Genomic DNA, 24,678 nt, shown 5'->3' with positions numbered 1-24,678 from the left:
GAGAAGCTACATAGGAGCGAGAAGATCGTCTTCGACTTGAGTACCCCACTTTCTTTCCGCCAACTCCTAAATCTTGGGACGAGATTCTTTCGAGTGGGGGCGAGTTGTCACATCCCTAGTTCTGGTATGACCTAGACTAGCCAGTCATGTGTGCATCATGTTTAAATTTCATTTAAATTTGAAATGGGGATCTGTGAAACCCTTAGAAATCATTTTTGGAAATGACCCAGATAAAAATTGCTCCAAAAAGGTCCAAGAAAATGTTCATGTTACTCTCTGAAGTTAAAATTCAAACCAATATTTTCAAGAGCTCATAGATATTTATTTGGGTATTTGGAACTAATGCAATAATTATTTGCTTTGGATATATATTGTTATATATATATATATATAATATTCCAAAATTATGCAAGCTGATGAGGAGCTCTGGAATAATACCACTAGCTCCTACAAAAATTGGCATAAGAATATAAATTAGTTTGGTATTGTTTTTAAATCAAACAAATTTCAAAAAAATAGAAAAGGGAATAGAAATGGAAAAACTTACCTGTGCTCAGCCTCGCACTGTGCGGCCCAGCTGGCCGGCCCAGCCAACTGGCCCTGCCAGTCGTCCCTCTCCTATCGCTAGGAGGACAGGGGCGTGTGCTCGCCGCGCGCGCGAACGCACTCGGCCAGCTCCTGCTGGAGGCCGCTACAAGCTCCACGCGACCCCCCAGGCCTCTCTCACTCTCTCCCATTCTCCCTCCTCCCCTGGATCCCTCTCTCTCGACCCGCCTGAGTGGAGCTCGTCGCCGCTGCTCGCTACCCGTGCAGCCACCGCCTTCCCCTCGCCCTCTCTTCGTGTCCGGGTGCTCCGCCTCGTTGCCAGCATGGTCCTCGATGAGCCAAGCGACCAGGGACGTGATGCATTGTTGCCACCATCGTCGTCTTCACCTCCGGCCGCCTGAGATCGCCGTCATCGTTCCGGCCGCACAGATGCATCCCTGAGCTCGTGCACGACGCCGTCGAGACCGATGTGAGCTCTCCTCCGTTTCCCCTCCTTCCACACGCTCGATTTCGTGTTGTAGCCCTACTAACCGTAGAACCCGCGAGCGCCACGCCACCGACCACGTCGCCATCGTGGCCAGGGCCACCACAGCTCACACCTGCGCACGTTACCGCACTCAGCAACCTCCCAGAAGACCAACGCCGCCGCCCACAGCTCCTGTTGTGCCCCGCAGCACCCCGCGCGCACCTGGCCGTGCTCCGGCCATCGCCCGAGCTCGTTTTCGGCGATCTCAGGCCACCCCCCCGCCTCTCCCGCTTGATCCAGAAGATGCGGACGAGCCCTGGCTCCTCGCCCATGGCCTTCGCCGCTCAAATGGTCGCCGGAAGGCGAATCCCGTGCCCCTCCGCCGCGTTCGGCCTCGTCGGCGGCTAAACGCCGGCGGGTTGACTAGGTTTGACCCCCTGGCTGACCAGATTTGACCCATATGGGTCAATGACAGGTGGGGCCCGTCTATGACTAAATTTGTAGTTAGGTTAGTGTTAGTACTAATTAACCTTTGTTAATTAACTGAGACACTGACGTGTGGACCCCACATGTCAGGTTTGACCTGGTCAGCCCCGTTTGACTAGCTGACGTCATGCCACTGTCATGCTGACGCAGTTATTCATTTTCAGGTATTAAAATAAATCAGGAAATTCCAGGAATTGTTTTAAACTTCAAAAATTCAAAGAAATTCAACTGTAGCTCATATTGAAATAATTTATATATGAAGAATTATGAAAAAATGCAATCTGTCCATCTGTGCCATTTTCATGCATGAAAAACCAACTTATACCAACTATATAGGTGAAAACACATGAATGACATTTATAAGAGCTTATTTTGGAGATGCATTTGAACCTTTGGTTCACATGGACTTCAACCAAATGAATGCTAGTTGCATTAGCTCAAAAAACATCACATCTTCATGCCATGTTCATGCATCATATTGTTGCATATGCTTGTGTATTGATTGCCGACACCGCTCCTTCTCGATAGGTCCTGCTCCAGAGACCGATCCAGAGTACCTGTTAGAGGAGCAGTGCCCCCCTGTTGATCTACCAGGCAAGCAAACACCCTTGTTCATTCTGATACAATCCTACCCTCTCGCTCCTGCTCTCTTTTATTGCATTAGGACAACAATGATTCAACTGGTAATTTATGTTGTGCTAGTTGAACCCATTCCTCTGCATGACCTGTCGTTGCCACAGTAAATAGTTGAAACCCACTAGCATGTGTAGGAGTTGACTGTGCCATGTTGTGTTCCTACCATCCATTGCCTGCTATTGCTTAGAGTATGTCAGGTCTGATTCATTGGGAATGAATTGGAGTGTAGTGCTATGTTCTGATGTTGAGAGTTAAGCGTGTGAACATGATTTGGTAAAGGTAGCGGTGAGAGGCCATGTAGGAGTACATGTTGGGTTGTCTCACTGGAACCGTCCTTAAGCACTGAGTTCTGTGTATGTTGTCCAATGACTAGCTACTACCACACATTGGAATGCTTAAGTGCCCATCTCGACTTATTAACCAACTTGATCTCTGTCCAGGAGTTGTAATTAGTTTCTGGTGTTTGTAGGTAGTGTTAGTAGTCTACCAAGTGGCACCCGGCCAGGTGGGCTTGGGACAGACTAGGCACAGTGGCATGGTGTACCAAGTGGCACCCGGATGGTGGGCTTGGGAACCCTGCTCACATTGTTAGGGGCCGTGAGCGACACCCCGGCCGGATCTCCTTGCGGATGGAACCCGAATAGGCGATAAACCTGGACTAGAGTCTTGGGTGGTTAGTCAGGTCATGGCTGACTCCCTCGCCAGGCTTCCGCTTGAAGGTTGCTGAGATACACGACTTGTAGCTGGTGGTAAGTGGCGAGAGCGTGTGTGAAGAAGTACACCCCTGCAGGGTTATCATGATCTATTCGAATAGCCGGGTCTGCGGTTATGGACTTCTTGGATGCTTACGTGGTACATAGACAACTTGAAATGGATACTCTAAAATGCTCAAGACAAGTGTGAGTGTTATGGATGGCCTTCTCGTAAGGAGACGGCAATGAATCCATAGTAGCGTATTGATGTGGTGATTAGTGGACTTGTGTGCGCTTTCCTACCTCAAAGGACTTACTCGTAGTCGTAGAACGTGATAGCCACTGAGTCAAAGCTGGCTTGCTGCAACTGAACCCCACCTTGACTTTTGATACTAATGCATGTATGATAGTATCTGATGTAAGTCTTGCTGAGTACCTTTGTACTCACGTTTGCTTTATTTATGTTTTGCAGATGAGACATCTGTCTCACTAGTAGTTCCACTTGGACTTCGACGAGTAGCTTGTTACCTCAGCTACGATCTTGTACCCTTGGGAGGGAATTGTAGATAGTCAGGCTTCTCAGCCTTTTTCTTTTGTAGTTGTCTGTACTCAGACATGTAATGCTTCCATTTCTTGTATGATCTGAATGATGGGTCATGAGACCCCTGTTTTTATTGAATGCTATGTGGCTCTTCTGGGCCTTTATATATATATGAGTTTGAGTTATGTTGTGATGCCATGTTGTACAGCACATACTTGCATGTTATGCGTACGGGTCACGTGTATTGCTATGTGTGGGATCCGACAACCTAGTTGTCTATCATTGGTAGCCTCTCTTATGGGGAAATGTAGTCTGGTGCTTCCACTGAGCCATGGTAGTCCGCTACATCCCGATTCACCGGTGCCTTGATAGCCCAGCACTACTGCTCCAGAACACTTAGACTGGCCGGCATGTGATTCACATCGTTCCTATGTCTGTCCCTTCGGGGAAATGTCACGCGGTGACTTCCGGAGTCCTGCTAGCCTGCTACAGCCTAGATTCCTGGAGTCCTGTTAGCCCAGTTGCTACAGCCCGGATTCACACGCTGATGACCGACATGCTCGATGTTGTTTCATGGATGCCTGTCCCCGTAAGTTAGTGCCACTTTGGGTTCACGACTAGTCATGTCGGCCCGGGTTCTCTGTCATATGGATGCTAGCGACACTATCATATATGTGAGCCAAAAGGCACAAACGGTCCCGGGCCAGGTAAGGTGTCACCCGTGGGAATACCGTGCGTGAGGCTGCAAAGTGATATGACGTGTTACATGCTAGATCGGTGTGACATAGAATCGGGGCCCCGACAGCTGGCCCCACGGATCAATACTAGTCTTTTCTGCGCACTTTGTCCTCACTCGTGCGCACCCGGGAGCAACTTCCCGGTCGGTCACCAATCCTAAAAAGTTGAGCATGCTTAACTTTGGAGTTCTGTCCGAATGGGCTTCCGGAAAAGAAGGAATTCCTTATTGAGATGAGTAGTCTATCATCCCTAATAAGCCAGACTATCACAATTCCCAATATGACAGATGCAAATCTTACCAAATTGTTTGTATGTGGCTGCACACGGGTCATCCAAAACAACCGTTTGCTTTGAAGGGATGCACAAATCCTGCGCTGCGGATATTCCCTCGACTTAAGTGGGAAGACCATAGCTCTCACTTTGCATACAGGTGTTCTATCTAATAGGTTTGCGATCAAGAGCTGCAGAAATCCTGCTCGGCACATTTTCTCTTGGCTTCCTGGGGAAGCTGTAGGCAGGCCTTCTGTTTAGTCATGCACTCAAGCACCTGTCCGCATGGCGCCTCCTAGAAATTAAAAGAGTGAGGCGTGGCGTCACGTGAATGGTTAACAGAACACACACAATTTAAATTATACAAAACTTTTGAGATGTTACAGAGGCAGCTATTAGTTTCAAAATGCCTTTGTTCGCTATTATTCGAGTGCGCCTTCTCTCAAAATGGACACGAAAAATACCATAGCATGTCGGGTGCCATTCCATTATAGCATGCCAAGTTACATGAATTTTAGATGAGTTTTGGATTTACTAGAATTTAAAAACAAAGCATCTCAACATTTTGCCGGCAATCAACAGTGTCCTGGTGTTTGAAATTCATTCCCATTTCTTGCATGGGACCTAAGCATGCCCCGAAGGACACAAATTTGATTTTTCAACCAATTTATATGCACTGGAGCTTGTGCATGCAGTTCAAATTTGAATTATGCGCATGAAATGCCTAGAAAACCCAATTAATGTATAAAAGTCCAAACGAACCCCGAAAAATTCCAAAAGTAAACACAACACTCCTGTTGTTCTATGTTGACACTAGAAATTTTTTGAAAGCAATAAGAGGCAACAGATATCGTTTCATCCCCAAAGGTGGCACGTTCTTTACCAAAATCATCACGCTTGTTGTGAAAAACATATACCCAAACCTGCCCCAAATGGGACAAAAATTTTACCACGACATGTTGATGCCGCTACATGATAGCATGCCAAGTTTCATGAATTTCAGATGAGTTTTGGATTTACTAGAATTTAATAACCAGGTATCTCAATGTTTTGCTGGTAATCAACAGTGCCCTGGTGTTTGAAATTCATTCCCATTTCTTACATGGGACCTAAGCATGCCCCGAAGGACACAGATTTGATTTTTCAACCAATTTATATGCACCGGAGCTTGTGCATGTAGTTCAAATTTTAATTATGCACATGAAATTCCTAGAAAATCTAGTTAATGTATAAAAATGTCCAAACGAACCCCGAAAAATTCCAAAATTAAACACATCACTCCTATTGTTCTATGTTGACACTAGAAATTTTTTGAAAGCAATAAGAGGCAACAGATATCGTTTCGTCACCAAAGGTGACACGTTCCCTACCGAAACCATCACGCTTGTTGTGAGAAGCTAAGGTTTGTGAGAAGCTTATACCCAAACCTGCCCCAAATGGGACAAAACTTTTACCACGGCATGTTGATGCCGCTCCATGATAGCATGCCAAGTTTCATGAATTTCAGACAAGTTTTGGATTTACTAACGAGGTATCTCAATGTTTGCGGCCGAGTGACAGTGCAGGGTGTTTGAAATTCATTTCCATTTCTTGCATGGGACCTAAGCATGCAACCAAGGAGACATATTTGATTTTTCAACCAGTTTATATGCACTGGAGAATGTGGAGGTAGTTCAAATTTGAATTATCCACATAAAATGCCTGGAAAACTGAAGGAAATATGCACTAGAGGCAATAATAAAGTTATTATTTATTTCCATATATCATGATAAATGTTTATTATTCATGCTAGAATTGTATTAACCGGAAACGTAATACTTGTGTGAATACATAGACAAACAAAGTGTCACTAGTATGCCTCTACTTGACTAGCTCGTTAATCGAAGATGCTTATGTTTCCTAACCATAGACATGAGTTGTCATTTGATTAACGGGATCACATCATTAGGAGAATGATGTGATTGACATGACCCATTCCATTAGCTTAGCACCCGATCGTTTAGTATGTTGCTATTGCTTTCTTCATGACTTATACATGTTCCTATGACTATGAGATTATGCAACTCCCGTTTACCGGAGGAACACTTTGTGTGCTACCAAACGTCACAACGTAACTGGGTGATTATAAAGGTGCTCTACAGGTGTCTCCAAAGGTACATGTTGGGTTGGCGTATTTCGAGATTAGGATTTGTCACTCCGATTGTCGGAGAGGTATCTCTGGGCCCTCTCGGTAATACACATCACTTAAGCCTTGCAAGCAATGCAACTAATAAGTTAGTTGCAAGATGATGTATTACGGAACGAGTAAAGAGACTTGCCGGTAATGAGATTAAACTAGGTATTGAGGAGCTGCGTCAAGCTGGAGATATCGCGGCTGGGAAGCCCTTTTTGTTGCGGACGAAGTTCGGAGATCCGAAGTATGCCCCTCTTGATCAACTATGGAGTTCTGCAGACGCATACGTGGATTTGGCATCCATTGCCGCTGATGCGGCCGAGTACTTCAAGGATCAAAAATATCGTGAAGTGGAAAGGCTATTCTGGTCACAGTTCCATGTTCCAGTGCGTCCGCTGCTGTTGAATGAGCGAATGGCCGAGTGGGCCGAGCTCCATAGGTTGTCTGGGCTTGCCATGAGGTCTGTCGTGGATCATCTGTGGCCGGAAGGGCCAAGGCCGAATAGTTATTTTAGTTTAGTGCAACAGTTCCTTGGTGCTGTGCCGCACATCGACGCTATGAAGAGGTCGGCGTGCATAAAGGGTGCGCGTATGGCACTTGCCCGTGTCAAGACATACTGGGCAGATATGGAGGCCACCGCTATTGCAACCCAGAGTTCGGCCGTAGGCCGAGTATCTGCCGAGCACTACTTTGAAGAAGTCATTGAAGACGCTCGTTCAATAGAGGCTCAGTGCTCGAAGAATATTATGTTCTAGTGACATGTATTCCCATTGTAAAAACAATGTTTTATTGAATTTTAAAGGCTGTGTTTATACTTTTGCCTGAAAGTATTATGATGCCTCCTGTGCGGCCATTTATGTATATATGTATATAACCTGAAAGTTTGCAGTCGTCGGCTTCAGCCCCACGCATATAATGCGGGGGTGTTTGCAAAAAACGCGTATTCACACTTGATCCAATGTCTTGGTCCATTAAGGAGGTGGTAGCGCGGCGAACAAGGCAATCAGACTATATTGCTTTAACACTTTCACTTAGCCATAGGAGTTTGACGGTGGGACTACTATATAGCCCCTGGTACCTCCGCGCTCGTCTGGATACGATGCGCATACGTACATGACCGGGAAACGACCCTTCGTTAATGCAGAGGAATCCCGAAGATTCCGCTAAGTCATCGAGTGGTTGACCAGTCTCGCGCTTTATCATGACAGTCAGTTTTCAGCTTTCTCTACCGAGGTGCTCATCTGGATGAACCAGGGCACAATCGCAGTAGTTCTCCCGGTGCCGCCTTAGCCGATAGAGCGGAACGTAAGGTAGCAAAACACGGGAGCCGGGCAAACCCAACATTTGACCAAAGACATGATTCGGAGCTGATGCATATAAGGCCAAACTCGCGACGCCAAACACTCCCTAAGGTATTCGGTCTTTATAACATATTCTGGGCTGAACAATGTCCTTAATAATAAACCCCTAGTGTCCAGGTACGTGCAATATTCTGACGTGGCGAAATGCCAATAACGCCAGCATCCTTCTCGGTTGTATTTGAAGGAAATATGCCCTAGAGGCAATAATAAAGTTATTATTTATTTCCTTATATCATGATAAATGTTTATTATTCATCCTAGAATTGTATTAACCGGAAACATAATACATGTGTGAATACATAGACAAACAAAGTGTCACTAGTATGCCTCTACTTGACTAGCTCGTTAATCAAAGATGGTTATGTTTCCTAACCATGAACAATGAGTTGTTATTTGATTAACGGGATCACATCATTAAGTGAATGATCTGATTGACATGACCCATTCCATTAGCTTAGCACCCGATCGTTTAGTATGTTGCTATTGCTTTCTTCATGACTTATACATGTTCCTATGACTATGAGATTATGCAACTCCCGTTTGCCGGAGGAACACTTTGTGTGCTACCAAACGTCACAACGTGACTGGGTGATTATAAAGGAGCTCTACAGGTGTCTCCAAAGGTACATGTTGGGTTGGCGTATTTCGAGATTAGGATTTGTCACTCCGATTGTCGGAGAGGTATCTCTGGGCCCTCTCGGTAATGCACATCACTTAAGCCTTGCAAGCATTGCAACTAATGAGTTAGTTGCAGGATGATGTATTACAAAACGAGTAAAGAGACTTGCCGGTAATGAGATTGAACTAGGTATTGGAATACCGACGATCGAATCTCGGGCAAGTAACATACCGATGACAAAGGGAACAACGTATGTTGTTAGGCGGTCTGACCGATAAAGATCTTCGTAGAATATGTAGGAGCCAATATGAGCATCCAGGTTCCGCTATTGGTTATTGACCGGAGACGTGTCTCGGTCATGTCTACATTGTTCTCGAACCCATAGGGTCCGCACGCTTAACGTTACGATGACAGTTTCATTATGAGTTTATATATTTTGATGTACCGAAGGTTGTTCGGAGTCCCGGATGTGATCACGGACTTGACGAGGAGTCTCAAAATGGTCGAGACATAAAGATCGATATATTGGACGACTATATGTGGACACCGGAAAGGTTCCGGGTAAGATTGGGACAATACCGGATCACCGGGAGGTTATCGGAACCCCCTGGGAGGTATATGGGCCTTATTGGGCCTTAGTGGAAAGGAGGGGAAAGGACCAAGGGAGGGGGCGCCCCCCCAAGCCCAATCCGAATTGGGAAGGGGGCCGACCCCCCCTTTCCTTCCTCCCTCCTTCCTCTTCCTTCCCTCTCCTGCTCCTAATAGGAAAAAGGGGAGTCCTACTCCCGGTGGGAGTTGGACTCCCCCCCTTGGGCGCGCCACCCTCCTTGGCCGGCCCCTCCTCCACTCCTTTATATACGGGGGCAGGGGGCACCCCAGAGACACAACAATTGATCATTGATCTCTTAGCCGTGTGCGGTGCCCCCCTCCACCATAATCCTCGATAATATTGTAGCGGTGCTTAGGCGAAGCCCTGCGACGGTAGAACATCAAGATCGTCACCACGCTGTCGTGCTGACGGAACTCATCCCTGACACTTTGCTGGATCGGAGTCCGGGGATTGTCATTGATCTGAACGTGTGCAAAAACTCGAAGGTGCCGTAGTTTCGGTGCTTGATCAGTCGGGCCATAAAGACGTACGACTACATCAACCGCGTTGTTATAACGCTTCCGCTTCTGGTCTACGAGGGTACGTAGACAACACTCTCCCCTCTCATTGCTGTGCACCACCATGATCTTGCGTGTGCGTTGGAATTTTTTTGAAATTACTACGTTCCCCAACAGTGGCATCCGAGCCTAGGTTTTATGTGTTGATGTTATATGCACGAGTAGAACACAAGTGAGTTGTGGGCGATATAAGTCATACTGCTAACCAACATGTCATACTTTGGTTTGGCGGTATTGTTGGATGAAGCGACCCGGACCGACATTACGCGTACGCTTACGCGAGACTGGTTCTACCGACGTGCTTTGGACACAGGTGGCTGGCGGGTGTCAGTTTCTCCAACTTTAGTTGAACCGAGTGTGGCTACGCCCGGTCCTTGCGAAGGTTAAAACAGCACCAACTTGACAAACTATCGCTGTGGTTTTTGATGCGTAGGTAAGATTGGTTCTTGCTAAGCCCGTAGCAGCCACGTAAAACTTGCAACAAACAAAGTAGAGGACATCTAACTTGTTTTTGCAGGGCATGTTGTGATGTGATATGGTCAAGGCATGATGCTAAATTTTATTGTATGAGATGATCATGTTTTGTAACCAAGTTATCGGCAACTGGCAGGAGCCATATGTTGTCGCTTTATCGTATGCAATGCAATCGCCCTGTAATGCTTTACTTTATCACTAAGCGGTAGCGATAGTCGTAGAAGCATAAGATTGGCGAGATGACAACGATGCTACGATGGAGATCAAGGTGTCGCGCCGGTGACGATGGTGATCATGACGATGCTTCGGAGATGGAGATCACAAGTACAAGATGATAATGGCCATATCATATCACTTATATTGATTGCATGTGATGTTTATCTTTTATGCATCTTATCTTGCTTTGATTGATGGTAGCATTATAAGATGATCTCTCACCAAATTTCAAGATAAAAGTGTTCTCCCTGAGTATGCACCGTTGCCAAAGTTCGTCGTGCCCAGACACCACGTGATGATCGGGTGTGATAAGCTCTACATCCATCTACAACGGGTGCAAGCCAGTTTTGCACATGCAGAATACTCAGGTTAAACTTGACGAGCCTAGCATATGCAGATATGGCCTCGGAACACTGAGACCGAAAGGTCGAGCGTGAATCATATAGTAGATATGATCAACATAGTGATGTTCACCATTGAAAACTACTCCATTTCATGTGATGATAGGTTATGGTTTAGTTGATTTGGATCACGTGATCACTTAGAAGATTAGAGGGATGTCTTTCTAAGTGGGAGTTCTTAAGTAATATGATTAATTGAACTTAAATTTATCATGAACTTAGTACCTGATAGTATCTTGCTTGTTTATGTTTGATTGTAGATAGATGGCCTGTGCTGTTGTTCCGTTGAATTTTAATGCGTTCCTTGAGAAAGCAAAGTTGAAAGATGATGGTAGCAATTATACGGACTGGGTCCGTAACTTGAGGATTATCCTCATTGCTACACAGAAGAATTACGACCTGGAAGCACCGCTGGGTGCCAGGCCTGCTGCTGATGCAACTGACGACGTTAAGAATGTCTGGCAGAGGAAAGCTGATGACTACTCGATAGTTCAATGTGCCATGCTTTACGGCTTAGAACCGGGTCTTCAACGACGTTTTGAACGTCATGTAGCATATGAGATGTTCCAGGAGTTGAAGCTAATATTTCAAGCAAATGCCCGGATTGAGAGATATGAAGTCTCCAATAAGTTCTATAGCTGCAAGATGGAGGAGAACAGTTCTGTCAGTGAGCATATACTCAAAATGTCTGGGTATAATAATCACTTGATTCAACTGGGAGTTAATCTTTCGGATGATTGCGTCATTGACAGAATTCTCCAATCACTTCCACCTAGCTACAAGAGCTTTGTGATGAACTATAATATGCAAGGGATGGTTAAGACAATTCCCGAGCTCTTCGCAATGCTAAAAGCTGCGGAGGTAGAAATCAAGAAGGAGCATCAAGTGTTGATGGTCAACAAGACCACTAGTTTCAAGAAAAAGGGCAAGGGGAAGAAGAAGGGGAACTTCAAGAAGAACAGCAAGCAAGTTGCTGCTCAGGAGAAGAAACCCAAGTCTGGACCTAAGCCTGAAACTGAGTGCTTCTACTGCAAGCAAACTGGTCACTGGAAGCGGAACTGCCCCAAGTATGTGGCGGATAAGAAGGATGGCAAGGTAAACAAAGGTATATGTGATATACATGTTATTGATGTGTACCTTACTAGAGCTCGCAGTAGCACCTGGGTATTTGATACTGGTTCTGTTGCTAATATTTGCAACTCGGAACAGGGACTACAGATTAAGCAAACACTGGCGAAGGACAAGGTGACGATGCGCGTGGGAAATGGTTCCAAAGTCGATGTGATCACAGTCGGCACGCTACCTCTACATCTACCATCGAGATTAGTATTAGACCTAAATAATTGTTATTTGGTGCCAGCGTTGAGCATGAACATTATATCTGGATCTTGTTTGATACAATACGGTTATTCATTTAAATCAGAGAATAATGGTTGTTCTATTTATATGAGTAATATCTTTTATGGTCATGCACCCTTGAAGAGTGGTCTATTTTCGATGAATCTCGATAGTAGTGATACACATATTCATAATGTTGAAGCTAAAAGATGCAGAGTTGAATGATAGTGCAACTTATTTGTGGCACTGCCGTTTAGGTCATATCGGTGTAAAGCGCATGAAGAAACTCCATACTGATGGACTTTTGGAACCACTTGATTATGAATCACATGGTACTTGCGAACCGTGCCTCATGGGCAAGATGACTAAAACGCCGTTCTCCGGTACTATGGAGAGAGCAACAGATTTGTTGGAAATCATACATACAGATGTATGTGGTCCAATGAATGTTGAAGCTCGTGGCGGATATCGTTATTTTCTCACCTTCACAGATGATTTAAGCAGATATGGGTATATCTACTTAATGAAACATAAGTCTGAAACATTTGAAAAGTTCAAAGAATTTCAGAGTGAAGTTGAAAATCATCGTAACAAGAAAATAAAGTTTCTACGATCTGATCGTGGAGGAGAATATTTGAGTTACGAGTTTGGTTTACATTTGAAACAATGCAGAATAGTTTCGCAACTCACGCCACCCAGAACACCACATCGTAATGGTGTGTCCAAATGTCGTAATCATACTTTACTTGATATGGTGCGATCTATGATGTCTCTTACAGATTTACCGCTATCATTTTGGGGTTATGCTTTAGAGACGACCGCATTCACGTTAAATAGGGCACCATCAAAATCCGTTGAGACGACGCCTTATGAACTATGGTTTGGCAAGAAACCAAAGTTGTCGTTTCTGAAAGTTTGGGGCTGCGATGCTTATGTGAAAAAGCTTCAACCTGATAAGCTCGAACCCAAATTGGAGAAATGTGTCTTCATAGGATACCCGAAGGAGACTGTTGGGTACACCTTCTATCACAGATCCGAAGGCAAGACATTTGTTGCTAAGAATGGATCCTTTCTAGAGAAGGAGTTTCTCTCGAAAGAAGTGAGTGGGAGGAAAGTAGAACTTGATGAGGTAACTGTACCTGCTCCCTTATTGGAAAGTAGTACATCACAGAAACCGGTTTCTGTGACACCAATTAGTGAGGAAGCTAATGATGATGATCATGAAACTTCAGAACAAGTTACTACTGAACCTCGTAGATCAACCAGAGTAAGATCCGCACTAGAGTGGCACGGTAATCCTGTTCTGGAAGTCATGCTACTAGATCATGATGAACCTACGAACTACGAAGAAGCAATGGTGAGCCCAGATTCCGCAAAATGGCTTGAAGCCATGAAATCTGAGATGGGATCCATGTATGAGAACAAAGTGTGGACTTTGGTTGACTTGCCCAATGATCGGCAAGCAATTGAAAATAAATGGATCTTCAAGAAGAAGACTGACGCTGACGGTAATGTTACTGTCTACAAAGCTCGACTTGTCGCAAAAGGTTTTGGACAAGTTCAAGGAATAGACTACGGTGAGACCTTCTCACCCGTAGCGATGCTTAAGTCTGTCCGAATCATGTTAGCAATTGCCGCATTTTATGATTATGAAATTTGGCAGATGGATGTCAAAACTGCATTCCTGAATGGATTTCTGGAAGAAGAGTTGTATATGATGCAGCCGAAAGGTTTTGTCGATCCAAATGGAGCTAACAAAGTGTGCAAGCTCCAGCGATCCATTTATGGACTGGTGCAAGCATCTCGGAGTTGGAATAAACGCTTTGATAGTGTGATCAAAGCATTTGGTTTTGTACAGACTGTTGGAGAAGCCTGTATTTACAAGAAAGTGAGTGGGAGATCTGTAGCATTTCTGATATTATATGTGGATGCCATATTGCTAATCGGAAATGATATAGAATTTCTGGATAGCATAAAGGGATACTTGAATAAGAGTTTTTCAATGAAAGACCTCGGTGAAGCTGCTTACATATTGGGCATTAAGATCTATAGAGATAGGTCAAGATGCTTAATTGGACTTTCACAAAGCACATACCTTGACAAAGTTTTGAAGAAGTTCAAAATGGATCAAGCAAAGAAAGGATTCTTTCCTATGTTACAAGGTGTGAAGTTGAGTAAGACTCAATGCCCGACCACTGCAGAAGATAGAGAGAAAATGAAAGATGTTCCCTATGCTTCAGCCATAGGCTCTATCATTTATGCAATGCTGTGTACCAGACCTGATGTGTGCCTTGCTATAAGTCTAGTAGGGAGGTACCAAAGTAATCCAGGAGTGGATCACTGGACAGCGGTCAAGAACATCCTAAAATACCTGAAAAGGACTAAGGATATGTTTCTCGTATATGGAGGTGACAAAGAGCTCACCGTAAATGGTTACGTTGATGCAAGCTTTGACACTGATCTGGATGATTCTAAATCGCAAACCGGATACGTATTTACATTAAACGGTGGAGCTGTCAGTTGGTGCAGTTTTAAACAAAGCGTCATGGCGGGATCTACATGTGAAGAGGAGTACATAGCTACTTCGGAAGCAGCAAACGAAGGAGTCTGGATGAAGGAGTTCATATCTGATCTAGGTGTCATACCTAGTGCATCGGGTCCAATGAAAGTCTTTTGTGACAATACTGGTGCAATTGCCTTGGCAAAGGAATCTAGATTTAACAAGAGACGCTTCAATTCCATCCGGGATCTAGTCCAGGTGGGAGACGTAGAGATTTGCAAGATACATACGGATCTGAATGTAGCAGACCCATTGACTAAGCCTCTTCCACGAGCAAAACATGATCAACACCAAGGCTCCATGGGTGTTAGAATCATTACTATGTAATCTAGATTATTGACTCTAGTGCAAGTGGGAGACTGAAGGAAATATGCCCTAGAGGCAATAATAAAGTTATTATTTATTTCCTTATATCATGATAAATGTTTATTATTCATGCTAGAATTGTATTAACCAGAAACGTAATACTTGTGTGAATACATAGACAAACAAAGTGTCACTAGTATGCCTCTACTTGACTAGCTCGTTAATCGAAGATGGTTATGTTTCCTAACCATAGACATGAGTTGTCATTTGATTAACGGGATCACATCATTAGGAGAATGATGTGATTGACATGACCCATTCCATTAGCTTAGCACCCGATCGTTTAGTATGTTGCTATTGCTTTCTTCATGACTTATACATGTTCCTATGACTATGAGATTATGCAACTCCCGTTTACCGGAGGAACACTTTGTGTGCTACCAAACATCACAACGTAACTGGGTGATTATAAAGGTGCTCTACAGGTGTCTCCAAAGGTACATGTTGGGTTGGCGTATTTCGAGATTAGGATTTGTTGCTCCGATTGTCGGAGAGGTATCTCTGGGCCCTCTCCGTAATACACATTACTTAAGCCTTGCAAGCAATGCAACTAATAAGTTAGTTGCAAGATGATGTATTACAGAACGAGTAAAGAGACTTGCCGGTAACGAGATTGAACTAGGTATTGAGATACCGACGATCGAATCTCGGGCAAGTAACATACCGATGACAAAGGGATCAACATATGTTGTTATGCAGTTTGACCGATAAAGATCTTCGTAGAATATGTAGGAGCCAATTATGAGCATCCAGGTTCCGCTATTGGTTATTGACCGGAGACATGTCTCGGTCATGTCTACATTGTTCTCGAACCCGTAGGGTCCGCATGCTTAACGTTACGATGACAGTTTCATTATGAGTTTATATATTTTGATGTATCGAAGGTTGTTCGGAGTCCCGGATGTGATCACGGACTTGACGAGGAGTCTCGAAATGGTCGAGACATAAAGATCAATATATTGGACGACTATATTTGGACATTGGAAAGGTTCTAGGTAAGATTGGGACAATACCGGATCACCGGGAGGTTATCGGAACCCCCCGGGAGGTATATGGGCCTTATTGGGCCTTAGTGGAAAGGAGGGGAAAGGAGCAAGGGAGGCCCCCCCCAAGCCCAATCCGAATTGGGAGGGGGCCGGACCCCCTTTCCTTCCGCCCTCCTTCCTCTTCCTTCCCTCTCCTACTCCTAATAGGAAAAAGGGGAGTCCTACTCCCGGTGGGAGTTGGACTCCCCCCCTTGGGCGCTCCACCCTCCTTGGCCGGCCCCCTCCTCCACTCCTTTATATACGGGGGCAGGGGGGCACCCCAGAGACACAACAATTGATCATTGATCTCTTAGCCGTGTGCGGTGCCCCCCTCCACCATAATCCTCGATAATATTGTAGCGGTGCTTAGGCGAAGCCCTGCGACGGTAGAACATCAAGATCGTCACCACGCCATCGTGCTGACGGAACTCATCCCCGACACTTTGCTGGATCGGAGTCCGGGGATCGTCATCGAGCTGAACTTGTGCAAAAACTCGAAGGTGTCGTAGTTTCGGTGCTTGATCGGTCAGGCCGTGAAGATGTACGACTACATCAACCACGTTGTTATAACGCTTCCGCTTCCAGTCTACGAGGGTACGTAGACAACACTCTCCCCTCTTGTTGCTGTGCATCACCATGATCTTGCGTGTGCGTAGTAAATTATTTGAAATTACTACGTTCCCCAACAAAAACCCAGTTAATGTATAAAAATGTCCTAACAAACCCCAAAAAATTCCAAAATTGAACACAACACTCCTATTATTCTATGTTGACACTCGAAATTTTTTGAAAGCAATAATAGGCAACGGATATCATTTCATCGCCAAAGGTGGCACGTTCCCTACCAAAACCATCACGCTTGTTGCGAGAAGCTCTGGTTTGTGAGAAGCTTATACCCAAACCTGCCCCAAATGGGACAAAAAAATTTACCATGGCATGTTGATGCCGCTCCATGATAGCATGCCAAGTTTAATGAATTTCGAACGAGTTTTGGATTTACTAGAATTTAAAAACCAGGTATCTCAATGTTTGCGCCCAAGTGACGATGGCATAGTGTGTGACATTCATTCCCATTTCTTGCATGGAACCTAAGCATGCAACCAAGGACACATATTTGATTTTTCAACCCATTTATATACAGGGAGCATTTCCATGTAGTTCTAATTAGAATTATGCACCTGAAATGCCTACAAAACCAACTTAATGTATAAAAATGTCCAAATGAACCCTGAATAATTCCATTTTTTGATGACACACCTATAGTTGCATGTTCACTGTAGATAAAAGTTCTAGCAATTCAAACACCATCCTTTGTAGTTGTGACCCCATTACGTAATTCAAATCAAGACGATAAATCAAGTAGATCGCACACAGTTTATTATCACCAACCGTGTGAGATGCAGCACAAAATATCTTGGAGCACCATCGGTGTATAGTACGCCTATGGCTTACGCGAGAAGGTGCGTCGGCTACAGGCCACAGCCAGTGTGTCAAGCACCCTAGTTCACTCCCCAAATAACATTTCACTGTTCATTCGTCGCCGGTGAAAGATGGGGACGTGGACCCACGTCGTGAGGGCAACTTCGGCGGCCCACTCCGTAAAGAGCACGGCTGTAGCCGCCAGGCGCGTGCTAACAAGCTTCGTGAGAGCGACCACAGTCTGCGTCCGGGCGGCCAAGGTAGCCCAAACGGCCATTGTTGCTTCTCAGGCGGCGGCAGCAGTATCTGCCTCGGGGATAGCAACTGGCGAGAGCGGCACAGGAGCTGTCTGTTCCGCAGCGGCGGCCTTATCCCTGATGGAGGCCACCCACTACAATGTCGAGGTCGTCCTCGCCTAGCTCATGGCGGTCACCGCACAAATCGAAAGAAGCTTCTCTGAAAACGGTCGGCAACCCATGGCCAAAGAGTTGGCAATCGCCGAGAGAGTTCGAGTAGCCATCAGTTCCTACGTGGCATACCTTGCCACGCCGGAGCCCGCTAGAGCCCAGATCGCGGCTGCCCACGCCTATCTCGTGGCGGCCTATTCCAAAGATATGGTGGATGCGGATGGCGAGATGCTTGCCGAGTATGGTGCAATTGATGCCATGGGGCCCCTTCCCCAGGAGACCATCGGGCGCGAGCTGGACATGGAGGCGGCGGCGGAAATCGACGAGCACCAGTCATAGTAGTACTCTTTGTTTTGTTTAATTAAGAGCGACAGTCTTTAATTTGTTAGAGTAATGTTTAGGTCAGCTAGCTCTGTTTAATTGCTGAACTTGCTCGATTAAGAAGTTAGTCTCCTTTGTGTATCCAAATTATGCACTGACGTGGATGACCACTATAACAAGGGAAATTCGAACCAAAAATTTTGACGTTCAAACTCATCACACATGGGTTAAGCTACCTGAATTGTTTGTGATGTTCACATATCGTACACAGTTCTGAATAAGGGACCATGTCTGATGGTACTTCGCGCGCCAGTTTTTTCGCTGAAGCGATTCCAAATTTTCGGCTTCCACGGAAATATCTACCTCCCCGCCCCCTCGCCCATACCAAAATCCACATTTCCCCTGTTTCCGCCTTCCTTTCCAAGTTGAAACCTTCACTCCTAGTTTGCAGTGCCGCCTCCTCATCGGCGACCCTCCTCCATGCTGCTCGGCCTCGCCTATCCAGGCAGGTAATCCGCACCCGACCCCCATCCTCCTTCTCCTTCCAAATCCCACATGCCCTGACCTCCGGCGCGACACCTTCCACCCAAATCACCAACCCCTCCACCAAATAAGCGTCGCCCTAAGCCATGGTGCGGGCAGTATAGCTAGGATCCCAAGGACCATTTGGCAGCAGAGAAGCAAATCGCGGCCGCATGCACGGATGAGATCGTGATGGCTGCCATTCGTGTCCACCCCCAGATCTTGGAGGAGCACCTCGCCATCGAGGCCACCGTCGACGCCTCGCACGCCGACGACGCAACGCAGTTGGCTGTTTGGTTCAATTCTGCAATGCGATGTTCAATTATTGTGGTGCATTCTTTTATTGTATACCATGTGAGAAATAAATCTAATTTGGTTGTACTAAATACATGAGAAACAAATATAATTGCTATATTTCCATGTTGTTAAGCATGCTTGGTTCGGTTAACTATCTAATCTTCTATTAGGAGTATGTTATATTGTGCAGTGTGGTGCGCAGTTAATGTTTGGTTCATTTGTTGTGGGTTTAGCTAACTGCTTGGTTCAATTCTACACTGCGATGTCCAATTGGCGTGGGTAGAATTTTGTATTGTTGTGCATCTAAGGAATAAATCGAATTTGGCTGCACTTAATACATGAGAAATATATACAAGTGCTATATTTCCTAATTCTTAATCATGCTTGGTTTGGATAAATGGGTTTTCTATGTGGCTTGAATTAATCTGATGAATCTGCAATGTGCTTATTTTTCATCAACATATATTTTACTGATAGCATGTGAACTCTTACTTAACCTGATGTCTAACTACCTTATATGTGTTGCAGGAAACAATGGGAAGCACTGAGGTTTACAATCGAGATTAGCACGTGCATGGTCCGTTGTCTAATAGCACATTATTGGCCAATTGCAGGAACCATTCTAATATTTAGGTTTTTAACAATTTGGTCTTGCACATGTAGGTCCTGCTGTCAGAGGTTTTGACCCACTGTTCGACCCTCTTTGCATATGGGGAAATGAGTTGTCCATGAATAACAGTCAAGTCAAGAAACTCAGAAAGATTGTTAGGATAAAGAAATTAGCGACAAAAAACAACAAGATCTTTGTTTGCACAATGAAGAATACATCAGTTTACTACAGGATGGTACTAACTATTATACCTTGCCTTTTGTATTCCTTTGCCCCATTTCCAATATAGAGAAGATATTTATGCACATCCTTGTTTTCAGGCCTTTCCAAAGAAGTTCACTGACGATTACCTCTCAAACCACCTGTATGGTCAGGAGGCGAGGAAGGTATTCATACAACACCGACGGTTCAATATTGAAGTGTTCCTTAAGAGGACAAAGGATGGACGGTCAATCATCGACAGTCACTGGCCTAAAGTTACAAAGACCTTCAACATCAATGAAGGCTCAATATTCGCCTTCTGCTTCAGCAGTTTTCCAGATGAGATACATCTGTCTACTTTCTCTTCAAAATTGTTTGCATTAGGCCACCTTGCGCAAACATTTACCACATAAAAATTGTGTGTGATGGAAAGCCTTTGCCACACAGTTTCTTCTACGGACTGTGTGTGATGCATTCAATAACGCAAACGATTTAATGGGAAAAATTGTGTGTGATGTACCTATGAACGGAAACGTTTTCCTTGGAGTGACTTTGTGGGATGTACATACGAACGGAAACGTTTAGCGGGGACTGACTGTGTGGGATGTACTTGCGACCGGAAACAATTTTGCCATATAATTGTATTTTTTTATCTCTACTGTACATATTTCCATATTTGAGCGCTCGCCGGTCGCACATGACCTCATTTTGCCGAGCGTGTGTGCCAGGAGGGCATATCCCCGATGGTTTCTGGGTCATGTGGGCAGGACCCCCCCTATCGCCCGCACTCACTTGGCGACGGTTCCAAATGTTGTCGCGGAAAGGGGTTAAAAACGGTTTGTATAGGACCGACGCATACCAGTGTATGCCGTATATCGCACACACCTTCATCTGGCTACCCATTTCTTTTGTTCCTGCTCATCGCAAATAGTTAATTGAACTGAATCGTATGCCCTGCATCGCACATGCAACTAAAATCTGAACTTTGTTTGATGCATCCGTCATCGCAAACGTTTTGCACCTTTTTTGACAGGTTTTTTACACCACCGTTTGCGATTATGGGATCGCACATAGTTTCGTCGAAGGGTCTCTGATCGTAGTGTCACATTTGGACCATCTTGCAGTAGTGATGTATGTACATCTAGGCTCGTCAAGTTTAACCCAAGTATTCCGCATGTGCAAAACTGCCTTGCACCTGTTGTATCTGAACATAGACCTTGTCACACCCGATCATCACGTGGTGTCTCAGCACGACAAACTGTCGCAACGGTGCATACTCAAGGAGAACACTTATACCTTGAAATTTTAGTGAGGGACCATCTTATAATGCTAGCGCCGAACTAAGAAAAATAAGATGCATTAAAGATAAACGTCACATGCAATCAAAATATGTGACATGATATGGCCGTCATCATCTTGTGCCTTTGATCTCCATCTCCAAAGCACCGTCATGATCTCCATCGTCACTGGCTTGACACCTTGATCTCCATCGTAGCTTCATGGCCGTCTCACCAACTATTGCTTCTACAACTATCACTAACGCATAGTGATAAAGTAAAGAAATTACATGGTGTTGTCGGCGTACTGGGAACGGGGGTCCCCAGACTTGCCTACCTGCGGCCTGCGGCATGGCTCAAAGGGGGGCCCAGCGCAGCCCATCTTCACCAACACAAACCCAAGACCCTCGCGAGGGGCCAAGCCTCGCGGGGCGGACGACGTGGAGCTTCCTCAGGCGCGGCCTCGTCAGGCTGGCTCACGAGGAGGCAAAGAGATCAAGGCGGGGTACCTCACGAGATGCCCGTGACGCAAGCCATGATGACCGGGGGCGCCAGGCGGGTGCCAGCCCGCGCAGCATCCTCCCTTCCTCTTTGGTGCAAAGGGGGCAAGCGCAGCCGCGGAGTACCGTGGCATCAGGCAAAGGTTGCCGTTTCGGTGCAACGAGACCAAGACCAGGAGGACTACGAGACGGAGGTCACCGTGGAGCCCAAGACGGTGTCATCACCCGAGCTTTGCGCCGGCGAAGACTACTTTTGTTAGGATAGTTGATACTAGCTGTCCCCCTTCAAATTAGCCCGCCATTGTTGGCTCCCTTCCCGCTTGATATTTGGGAAGAGGACCAGGGCCTCTATAAATAGGACCAGCCACCCACAGAGCAAGGGGGTGGGCAGAAGCAAGCAAGCAGGGGGACAGAGACGAAAAGAGAGAGAGAGAGAAAGGTGACTGAGCTCCTCCCAGCAGTTCATCACCCCAGCCAAGAACAGACCCTCGCCAGGCTGTTCTTCCTTGTATTGTTCATCATCATCAGCCCAAGAGGCAATCCACCACACCACAAACTGGAGTAGGGTATTACACCACAACGGTGGCCCGAATCAGTATAAACCCTGTATCTCTTGCGTTGTTCTTTCCTTAGTTCAGATCCCAGCAAGGCGGAGGGGTGCAGGAAGGTAGGAGGCGAAATCTCCGCACGCACCCCAGTGTTCGAACCTCAAGGGTCTGCCAGAACCCGAAATCCAACATTTGGCACGCCAGGTAGGGGTGCGCCAGGATTCGTCTTCCACCACCCCGTTCTCCTCCGACCATCATGCCCATCTTTGACGCTCGTCGGGCCCGCACTAAGCGCCGGGCCGCGCTCGCTTCCCGCGTTGCCCAGACGGCCCCTGTCAGCGGGCGTCCTCGCCGTTCCCCGTCACCTGCCGTCAACGCCGCCACTGGCCCGATGGGGGACGAGCAGCAAGCATCGTCCCAGCATCCGTCCGTGCGGCAAGACGGCCGCACCGCGACTCCCTCGCTCACTCCAGCTGGTTCTTCGTCCCGCGCGCTCCGCGCGCCCACGGAGGCTCGGGCTGCACTCATCGCGGCGAACGAGCTCCTGCGCTACCGTCCCGTCGACGACGTCTACGAAGAATGGCTCGTCCGCGCCGCAGGGGGATCTCCTGCGCAGTCCGTTCCACTGCACCGCACCCCGCCCTGCGCGGGCAATGAAGCTCCGGCGGCGCCCCGACCGCCTCCTCCTCAGGAAGGCACCATGGCTCCGAGGCGCGTGGCCTCTGGGTGGAACCCGCTCCTTCAGGCGCCAGCGCAGCAAGAGCAGAGCTGTTAAGAAGTCCCTCGCCCGAAGGAAGCTGCCCGGGCGCTCCCTGCTCCAGCACGTCGCGACGATGCTCCTGCTCCCGCGCGTCAAGACCCCGCGCTGCTCCCAGCTGCAGCGCGTGGGGACATGCAAGACCAAGTTCCCCGTCATCCAAGGCCTCCCGTGGCCACAGCAGGCTGCCGCTCCTTCACCGCCGAGCTACGCAATGTCGCGTGGCCCGGCAAGTTCAAGCCAGACTTGCCTCCTCGCTACGACGGAACGGCTGACCCTGCGGATTTCCTCCAGCTCTACGAGCTGGGCATCGAAGCTGCCAACGGAGACGAGAAGGTCATGGGAACTGGTTCCCCATGGCACTTAAGGACGGGGCCTGCACCTGGCTCCTGAACCTGGCTCCAGGCACAATCTCCTCCTGGGACGAGATGCGCACCCGCTTCATCGCCAACTTCCAAGGCACTCGTGACCGGCCACCCGCCGTGAGCGACATGCGCCGCATCAAGCAACAGCCCGGGGAGACCCTGCAGAAGTACATCCAGCGCTTCAACAACGCGCGCCTCAAGATTCCCAAGGTGACTGAGGAGGCCATCATCTCGGCCTTCTCCGACGGTGTGCGCGACGTCAAGATGAAGGAGGAGCTGGCGATGCATGAAGACCTGTGCACTTCCTTGGAACTGTTCAACCTAGCAACCAAGTGCGCTAGGGCCGAGGAAGGGCGCCTCTCCCTCCTCGAGCTGCCTGCCGCAGACCCAGAAGAGAAGAAGCCCAAGGCCAAGGATGTGAAGCGCAAGGGGGCTGCCGTGCTCGCGGCAGAACCAGACACCAAGCGGGGCAGAGATCAGCCTGAACCTCCCAAGGGCAGCCGGTACTGTGTGTACCACGAACTCCACACCCACAACACCAACGAATGTCAAGAGCTCCGAGCTGTGCAAGAAGGAAGGATCGGCCGTCGCCCTAACCTCAGTGACCTGGACTACGGCGGACGAGGAGGAAGGAATGCAGGACGCTGGGAAGACCGTGGCCCGTGCCAAGGGTGGCGCGATCAACCTCGCGAGGATCCCTGGCAAGACCTGCCTCGCGAGGGAGGCTGGAGGGATCAGCCTCGCGAGGATCGCCCGCAAGGCAACGCAGGCCTCCCACCGCAGCCAAGGAGAAACGAAGACCGCCACCAGGACGAGGGGGCTGGGAGCTTCCAGGAGCCGCGTGCGATCGCCTGCATCCTGCGCGGGGCACAAGCCCCAGCCTCTCAGCGCATCTTCAAGCAGTTCGCTCGCGAAGTGAACGCGGTCCTCCCCAGGCTCGAATCCACGCGCCCTCTCAGGTGGTCGGCGTGCGCCATCACGTTCAACTCAGCAGATCAGCTCAAGTATGCGGCTATAGCCGGAGTTCTCCCGATGCTTTGCTCCCCAATCATCAACAACGTGGTGGTCACCAAGACCCTCATCGATGGTGGGGCGGGGCTCAATGTCCTGTCCGTGGAAACATTCAACAACCTCCAAGTGCCCTACAGCCAACTTCAGCCAACCAAGTCTTTCTCCGGTGTCACCGACGGCTCCACGGTCCCGATTGGGCAGGTCCGCCTCCCTGTCACCTTCGGGGCACGCGAAAACTACCGCACCGAGCTCATCGACTTCGACGTCGCTCACATTCGCCTGTCGTACAACGCCATCCTTGGGTACCCAGCGCTGGCCAAGTTCATGGTCGTAACTCACCACGGCTACAACGTCCTCAAGATGCCAGG

Source organism: Triticum urartu, chromosome 1 (genome assembly GCF_003073215.2).
Source record: "Triticum urartu cultivar G1812 chromosome 1, Tu2.1, whole genome shotgun sequence".
In the NCBI taxonomy this organism is placed as follows: domain Eukaryota; kingdom Viridiplantae; phylum Streptophyta; class Magnoliopsida; order Poales; family Poaceae; genus Triticum; species Triticum urartu.
The sequence above is the reverse complement of the archived record's forward strand: the minus strand, read 5'-3'. Positions refer to the sequence as shown.